The sequence below is a fragment of the Gracilinanus agilis genome, chromosome 2 (genome assembly GCF_016433145.1).
Source record: "Gracilinanus agilis isolate LMUSP501 chromosome 2, AgileGrace, whole genome shotgun sequence".
NCBI lineage: Eukaryota > Metazoa > Chordata > Mammalia > Didelphimorphia > Didelphidae > Gracilinanus > Gracilinanus agilis.
The window spans coordinates 318,662,163-318,671,304 of NC_058131.1; the positions used below are offsets into that span (position 1 = coordinate 318,662,163).

At 36.4% G+C, this 9,142-nt stretch overlaps 1 non-coding gene across 1 annotated transcript; it reads right to left on the reverse strand.

Moving 5' to 3' along the window:
• Positions 1–736: 736 nt before the first annotated feature.
• On the reverse strand, positions 737–843 carry LOC123238343. The gene has a single exon (XR_006505542.1). It is a non-coding gene; the product is annotated as a U6 spliceosomal RNA (small nuclear RNA).
• Between the last annotated feature and the right edge of the window lie 8,299 nt (positions 844–9,142).

The following is a 9,142-nucleotide window of genomic DNA, read 5'->3' on the forward strand; positions in this document are numbered from 1 at the left end:
TTCATAAGAAATATGTCTAGTTTTAGGAGTAATTATTTCTCCCATGGGATATAAGTTCTTTGAGGATAGAAGTTAAGTTGGTGGTTATTAGGTTTTTCCTTTGTATCCCTAGGGCCTGCATAATATAAATACTTTTAAACTGTTCATGGGATTGATCATGTGACTGACATATTTGCTGTGATCTTGTGGTCATTCTACCAAACTACAGGGATGCAATGGGGAAAGAATTTTAGTAGAGTTCAAAGAAACTTAAGAGTAAAGAACTCCTGAAAGTAGAACATATGATGTTGGAGCTGGAAGGGGCCTTAGAGATCATCTAGTCCTACCTCCTCATGATACAGATGAGAAAACTGAGGTCTTGAAAAAGGAAATGAGTTGTTCAAGGTCACAGGGGCTAGCAAGCCACAGAATCGGGACTCTAACTCTAGACCCAAGTCCATTCTTAGATCCAGTAAGCTTGACCTGCCTTGTACTGATACCTTTAGGGCATCTGGAAAAAAGCTTTACTTGTTAAACCTATTGAAGTCTTTTTTTTAAAAAATATTTTTAAACCCTTAACTTCTGTGTATTAGTTCCTTGGTGGAAGAGTGGTAAGGGTGGGCAATGGGGGTCAAGTGACTTACCCAGGGCCGCACAGCTGGGAAGTGTCTGAGGCCGGATCTGAACCTAGGACCTCCCGTCTCTAGGCCTGGCTCACAATCCACTGAGCTACCCAGCTGCCCCTGAAGACTTTTTTAAAAAGATAGTATGCTTCATTAATTTGTATGTCATCCTTGCTCAGAGTCCATGCTAATCTTCTCTGTATTGTTCTGATTTTAGTGTAAGTGCTGCTGAAATAAGCAGGATTAGATTAGAGGATTTTGGAAAGAAATTCTTATTGCTGTGTTATTTTGGCATCACTTTCATTTTCAAAATTTTTCTCCCTGTCTGTTAAGACAAGGTAACAAAGAATAAAAAGGAAAGGAGAAAAATACCTTGCAATTTAGCTTAACTAAACAACATATTAGACATTTCTAAGAGTACATATAGTATTCTCTACACGTGTAGTTCCACGTTTCTACAGGAATAAGAGAAACTATTTTTGTCATCTTTCACTGTGATTAAGACTGGTCATCATAATTATGCAGTATTTTTAAAAAATTCAAGTTGTCATTGTTCTGTTTCATTTTGTTTCTACTTACTTTGTTTCAATTTATATGTCCTTTTGGAATGGATGACTTGTGAGCAATCCATCGTCTCTCAACCAGTCCCTATTCTATTCTTGCTACCACTCTCATACCTAGATACTGATCATGTATTAAAGAATTTTAAGAACAGACAGCTAAATAATAAAGTAGATAAAATGCTGGGCCCAGAATTAGGAAAATCCTAGTTCAAATCTTGCTTCAGACACTTCCTAGATGTGTGACCCTGGGCAAGTCATTTAATCTTGTGTGCCTCAGTTTCATCATCTATAAAATGAGGCGAAGGAAATGGCAAATCACTTCAGTATCTCTGCCAAGAAAATCCCCAATGAGATCATAGAGTCAGACACATTTGAAATGACTGAACAACAAAATTAAAGAATGCTAGAACTTGAAGAGACCTTGGAGATCAGGTGATCCAAGAGCCTTCCCTTTTAGAGATGAGTAAATTTAAAGACCCCATAGAGGTTAAATAATTTTTTTTAAACTTACATAATTACAAACAGTGGCCTAGGCTTTCCAGACTTTTAATTCAGGGCCATTTTCATTTCCTCAGACTTGCTCTTCCATGTTTTTCCCTCTTAATATATTTATTTTATGTATATTTTTTCAATTACGTTTCATTTGTTACATTTAAATGCCTAGTTAACACCCTCTCTCCCCTTCCTTCATTAGAGAAGGCATCATTTGACAAAAAAGATATATGTATGTATGTATTTATAAATTTCTTTTTATCAGTTTTTTGTTTTTATTTCTTTTTATCAGTTCTTTACTAACAGCCATTTGTTGTGCTGTTTATAATGTTCTCTTGGTTTTGCTCATTTCACTCTTCATAATTCCATGTAAGCCTTTCCATGTTTTGCAAAAATTAACCTATTCATCATTTCTTATGATGCAGTAGTATTCTGTCACAATCATATGCCACAGCTTATTTAGCCATTCCCCAGCTGATGGACCTTGCCTTAGTTTTTAGGTTTTTACCATCACAAAGGGAGCTGCTTTAAATATGTTAGAACAAATAATTTCTTTCCCATTTTTCTTGATCACCTAGGACAGTGATAGGCAAACTTTTTAAAGAGGGGACCAAAGGAAAGGAAATGCTCATCTGTCAGTCTGTTTCTAAGGCAGCTCTTTTGAAGTTTCATTGTACTGTATCCTACTCATTGTAGTCGTCAGATTAGGAATGATTTCAAGTGGCTGGATAGAACATTTCAGGGGGCTGCATCTGGCCTGCAGGCCATAGTTTGCCCATCACTGACCTAGGAAATAAGCCTACTAAAGATATTACTGGGTCAAAAGATACATAGTTTTATAACTCTTTGAGCATAATTCCATATTATTCTCTAATCTAAAATGATTAGATCAATTCACAGTTCCACCAACATGTATGTCCTCATTTTTCCACATCCCCTCCAACATTTCTCACTTTACCCTTTATCATTTTAGCCAATTTGATAGGGATGAGATGATATCATCTTTTATTTTAAATTTTAAATTTTGATTTATATTTATATTTGATTTATATTTCTAATCAATAATGATTTTGAGTATTTTTTCATATATTTATAGATAGCTTTGATTTCTTCATCCCCAAACTGCCTATTCATATCTTTTGATCATTTATCAATTGAGGAATGACTCATTTTCTTATAGTTGACAAAGTCTCTATTTTAGATATGAGGCCACTATATGAAAAACTGTTTATAAAAAAATTCCCCCAATTTACTGCTTTCCTTCTAATCTTGGCTATGTACGTTTAATTTGTACAAAAAATTTTCAGTTTAATATATTAAAAATTATTTTACATCTCAAATTAAATTTCGTATTTATTCATAAATTCTTCTCATCTATCTATAAATCTATAAAATCTATAAATCTGGTGGGAAATATGTTCCCTGTTCTTCTGATTTTCTTATATCTCTCATTATGTCCAGGTCATGTATTCATTTGACCTTAATAAATGGTGTAAATACTGGTCTATATCTAGTTTCTGCCAGACTACTTTCCACTTTTCCCCACAATCTTTTACCAAATAGTGGTAAGGGATAGGCAATGAACACTTACATGACTTGCCCAGGGTCACACAACCAGAAAGTGTCTGATATCAGATTTGAACCCAAGACCTCTTGTCTCCAGGTCTGGCTTTCAATCCACTGAGCCATCTCACTGCCCCTGGTTACTATAATGTCTTACAACTGTTTGTTGAATGTCTTTTCAGTTCCACTAGTCTACTTTTCTATTTCTTAACCAGTACCAGATAATTTTGATAATTACTGCTTTATAATATAGTTCAAAATCTGGTATTTGTAGACCACCTTCCTTTACATTTTTTCATTTATTCCTTCAATATTCTTGATCTTTTGTTTTTCCACATTGTTAGGATCAACTGTCGTTTTGAGTAAGCAGTTATAGTTCCTAAGATGGTGAGACTTGGTTCTGACTCATCTGCTAATGTGGTTCAATAAAAACTATCCAAAGGATTGAAAAGAGATATGAGGGTAGAGAAATCATCCATTTTGCAAGTCAAGTCAGTAGTGCATCATTACAATTCTTTTATGCTGCTTTCAAATTATTACTTGATGGAAAGAAAAGTTACTCGTGTTGATCTACAAGTAATTTCTAATGTCCCTCTCAGCTCTTAATATTCCGTGTTCTGAAGACCCTTCCAGCTCTGACGTTTTTATTTCAAAGCAGAAGGAAAGTAACAAGAATTTTCCCTGAAAACTATTTTAATGCATTTCTTCCTACTCCTTGCTAACTGGTTATATTCTTTCCTCGCTTATCATTTGGTTTCCCTTCTGGAGTAGAATCCAGTCTCACTGGCTTTCTCTCCTTCTACAGTTTTTGTCTTGGAATGCCATACCTGGAAAACTTGAATTAGTGAAGAGACTGGGTAGGTGAGAGTTGTCTTTAAACTTCCTTCCGAATCTACCTTGTAAGCCAAATTAAAAAAAAATTATTTGTACTTAAATGACATTTTTCAGTTAACATGGGGTTTTCACATTCACATGTGGTTATCATAGCAGTCCTATGAGGTAGGTGGTGGGTGTTTTGTTATGCCTATTTTACCATTAAAGAAACTGAGGATACTTGTGTTGCTTTGCTTATGTAAAGATGTAGGACTTCAGCTCAGATCTTTGATTCCTTTGCCTGTGTTCTTTCTATCTTGCTACCCTGCCTACAAATTCCAGTTCATTATAGAATTTTAGAGTAGGAAGGGACCTGCTTCTTATTTTATCTTTTCTTTGTCCTTCCCCTTATCTAGAGTCAAAAACCAAAATAAAGCTTTTACCAGTACACACCTCTCCTCCAACTCTGGTCCTCTCACTAGGCCTGACTGTCACCTTGGGCTCTTCTCAGAATTACTGAGAACAGTAGTTGCCTGCCCCTGGCAGGGAGACCAAACTAACTGGACCTTACTGGAAGTGTTATTGTGATGTCTAGTCACTCACTGATATAGGTCAGGTCAGTAGCATTGCCCCCAAAGTGACAGCTCTGATTGATGAAGCAGAAGCACCTGCTGAGTGTGGGGCAGGGCCTCTTATCTAGGGAGAGTTTCTCTTTTTAGCAGAAAAGTTTTGCGGAGAGTGGTTTGACCTCTCTGATTGGTGGTAGAAGGTAGAGCATGTACCTAGATAATGGTGAATAAAACTAGCATTGGGCAGAGAGTATACCTTCTCATCCATAGGATCCTAGAGCACTTGCAGAGACCTTACAGCAGAATGACAGACCAGAAAAGGCCTTTAGAGATGTTTTCTTGTACTCCCAAGTGCTTGGGTTTGAATCCCAGCCTAGAAAATGTTAGTAAAAGCTGCTTTATGATGTTTCCTACTTGGTAGAATGGCATCACTGTGTGATAAAAGGAACCCTGGTCTTGTGTTGGAGTCAAATAATTTTGAGTTTGACTCTCAAAAAACTTCTACTGTACTAGCCATGTGATATTGGCAAAGTCATTCCCTGGCTTTTGTTCTCATTTTATAGTTTCCACTGTAAAAATGATAATTACGCTTGTACTGCCTGTCATATATATAGGGCAGTTGTAGTTATTCAAGAGTCAAAGCACCAGTATAAAAATGTAATTGTTATTTTCTGTAAATATCAATAAGCTTAAATTCTTCCTTTCTAATCTTAAAAGTCCAAAATTAGCATGCAAAGGAATATGACTCCCAGTATTAAAATCAACTTAAGCTATTTTCTATTGCCTTATCTCTAGATGTATTTTCTGATTTCACTATTTCTGTAGCCTTACCATTCATTTTAGTCTTTTATCTTCACAAGACCTTCCTTTCCTCCTTCCCTTCCTCCCTCCCTCCTTTCTTCCCCACTTCTGATACTTTCACTCTAATCTCACCCATGTACTATAATACTTGCCAAATTTTACCCACACATCTTCTTGCAATTTCTTGTCTGTATGCCCTTGCTAATGTTTCCCACCCCCTTGGAAGGCCTTCTCTACTTATCCTCTTCACTTGTTGATTTGTTATCTGTCCTCTAAAACCCAAAGCAAATTCCACCTCCTTCATGAAGCCTTCCCTGAGTAATATTAAAATTAATATCTAATAATTCTCAAGTATTACATTTTATAAGATTTATTAATAATCCCTTGAAGTAGAGGAAAAGTATAGCCTGAGTAAAGATAAGTTTACTGGACTGGGAAGATAGTAGAAGAGTGCAAGAGAGTAGGCTTACAGAAACCTTATCTCTAAAATGTAAGAATGAAAAGGGGATTCTGGGAAATGGAATCCTAGAGTACAAAATTCTAATTATACACCTGAACCCCTAGATCAGTAACCTCCTCAGTTCTTATAACACTTTACTTTTCTGATACCCTGTTGTATTATTTTATATATTATAGTTATTTATGTGTCCTATCCCTAGACTAGACCAGAAAAAAGTCTCCTGAAGGTAGATAATTAGAACTATCTCACTTTACTTTTTTGTATTTTCCTCAACAGTAAACACAAGGCCCTACATGAAGTAAGTGCTTTAAGATGGGAGCCACACCTTAATGCCTGGATGGGAATATCTGAGATCTCAGGACCAGAACTAGGATCATAAGATCTCAGAAATGGTAGAAATTGCAACAATATTTACTCCAGCCTATAGCACCTCTTCAGTATCCTTAAAAAGACTTCTAAAACTGAAAATTCTTATGAAAATTTTCTATGGATCAAGCCAAAAATCTCCCTTTACAATTTCCACATGGTAGTTCTACTTATGTCCTCTGGATTAAGCAGAATAACTCCAATTCTTGAAGAAAGCAATCCTTTCTTCACCTCTGTTGCCATTATTCGCTTCCCAATACTGTATATTTCCAACTTCTTCATCTCTTCCTCATATTCTTTTTCCACAATGTTTTCCCTTCTTTGGGCACCCTGCAGTTTCATTGCCTTTATTAAAATATTAACATAATTCTGATGTGCAGAGTATGATGTCTTATATATTCTGTATTTCCGTTAATGAAGCCCAAAATTACATTAGCTTTTAGCTTTTGGGGGTTGCCATTTCACAGTAATGTTGCAGTCAACTAGGGTTCCTGGCTCCTTTTTTTCTAGGAACTGCTTTCCATTGGCATTTTCCTCATTTTTACCACCTTTAAGTAATTTATCCAGCTTGGTTATTCTTTGTCTTTTCTCCTCTCCACACAGCTTGTTGTAGCTGGTTTGAACTTTAAACCCAAATTATAAATCCCTAGGTTGCTTTGTAAAAATGGCTTTGTCATTTTTAAGGTCTATATTTATCGTGTAGTTGTGTCCTGATGATATAGGCAACTAATCTATAGAAAGGGATTAAGAAGCCCTGATGTGACTAGGCAAAGCCACAAAGACAAGCTTGCTGATTCATACTTGGACATGAAATGAATGGCCTTTTACCTCCAAATCTGTGAAACATGATATATTGGGAATTTTGCTAGAAAAAGAAGAATTTTAGTAAAGTCCTACAAAAGTGTAAGCTATCCTCATCTAATCTTCATAGACTTCCTGTCAGGGTGACAGAACATAGGCATTGGTATTACAGCCATTGAGGCCTACAGAAGTGTGAAGTTACTTGTCCAAGTTCAGATCATGAATGGCTGAACAGGAATCACTGTTCTTTTTCAATATACCATGTATCTGCCTTGGAAGAAATAGCTTGCTCTTTTAGACTCCAGAAACTACCAACACTTCTTTAGAACTTCAACATTTATAAATTTCCTCAAATCAATACTTTGAGAAGGTAGTACAAGTATGATTTTTTTTTAAACAAATGACAAAACTGAAGCCCAAAGAGGTTTAACCTCCCTTTTGCTCATGAAACTGATGGGGATCTTAGGACTTCACCTGAGGTCTTATGACTCTTAAATTTTTTTCTCTTTCTATTATATCTTATTTCCTCACCTTTCTGGTGAGAGATCTCCCCTGGTTGGTAGTTAACATTTGGAAGGCTAAACTTGAATGAGATAGGCTTCTGTATAGTAGGGGGGAATAAGTGGGCACAGATATAAAGGTTATTCACATGACTTTAGCCTTTCCTTAACATCCCTTGGGGGATTTGAGCAGTATCTTTGCTTCAAAAATAAAGTAGCTGCTTTGCAGTCACAGCCAAGGTATGCCAGATAGGGGGAAATTGTAAACTCATTTTTTTTTCTTGTCTCTGTGTAGATAAACAGGTTAAGCCTCTAGCTGCCCAGCATGGAGGGAGGATCTGCTGCTATCAGGATTGCCACTGGGCTGGTTTGCAACTAGCTCAGCCAGTTTGCAGTCTTTTTAAAGTCCAAACTATCAATTAGAAATGAGAGCTTTGTTCTTGGGTGGGATTTGTTGAATTTGGAATTGGGGCTGGGCCAACCAGAGGAGGTTCCCAAGGAATGACCTCAAGTCAAACCTTTTTTCTATTTGAGATATGCTTTAGCTAAAGGATTTTCTTTCCCTCTATAAACTCTTCTTATTGTCTCTCCTCCCAATCTTGTACCCTTTCCCTGCAAAAAATAAAAAAACTTTCCAGATTCTCAGTGTTCTCCTCATTGTTCTCCTTTGTTATCCCAACTCTATGGCTGTATTAAATATTACTTAGATCTTATAATGTAAGAGCTAGAAGGGTCTTAATTTAGAACCTAGAATATTGACATATACAATATTAATTCTGGCCAACGTCTTAGCATGTAGAATACTGAATATTGGAGTTGGGAGAAATCTGAGAATACAATGTTAGAACTTGGAAGGAGCTCCAAAACCAATTATCTGAAATGGATAGGACCTAACATGATATAAAATGTTAGTTTAGGAAGGTACCATAGGACGTAGAATTTCAAAATTCTTAAAAGGCAACCTCAACTTAATAATAATGTCACCTCCACCAAAATGTTTTAGTTACTATCCAAAATGGTAATATTACTCTTCTGGAAGTAATGAAATCAAGTCAGTGAATATGAAAACAAAGTAGAAAATAACTTCATCAAGTCACTTCTCAGCTGTTTTGGCTGCTTTCCAATTCACCATACACACACCCATCTAGTGACCTCCTCTGGAGAAACTTAAGTAGTTTGTTGTGAAAGTATCTGTGAGGCCTTTAAAGCTTCTTACCCATAATAGATGATTTGGATACTATCACCTATAAAAGGATTCATTTGGGAGGCAGCTGGGTAGCTCAGTGGAGTGAGAGTCAGGCCTAGAGACAGGAGGTCCTAGGTTCAAACCCCGGCCTCAGCCACTTCCCAGCTGTGTGACCCTGGGCAAGTCACTTGACCCCCATTGCCCACCCTTACCAATCTTCCACCGAAGTACAAGGGTTTAAATACACTGAAGTACAAGGGTTTAAAAAAAAAAAAGGATTCATTTCTAGAAATATTTAACCTTGAAGTATAAATTGAAAGAATGGCTATGATTTCAGCTTGATTAATCCCAGAATTAGAAGAAAATCTTAGAATTAAAAGAGAGGTCAAAATGATTTTGATTTAGAAAGAGACCTGAGACATCTAG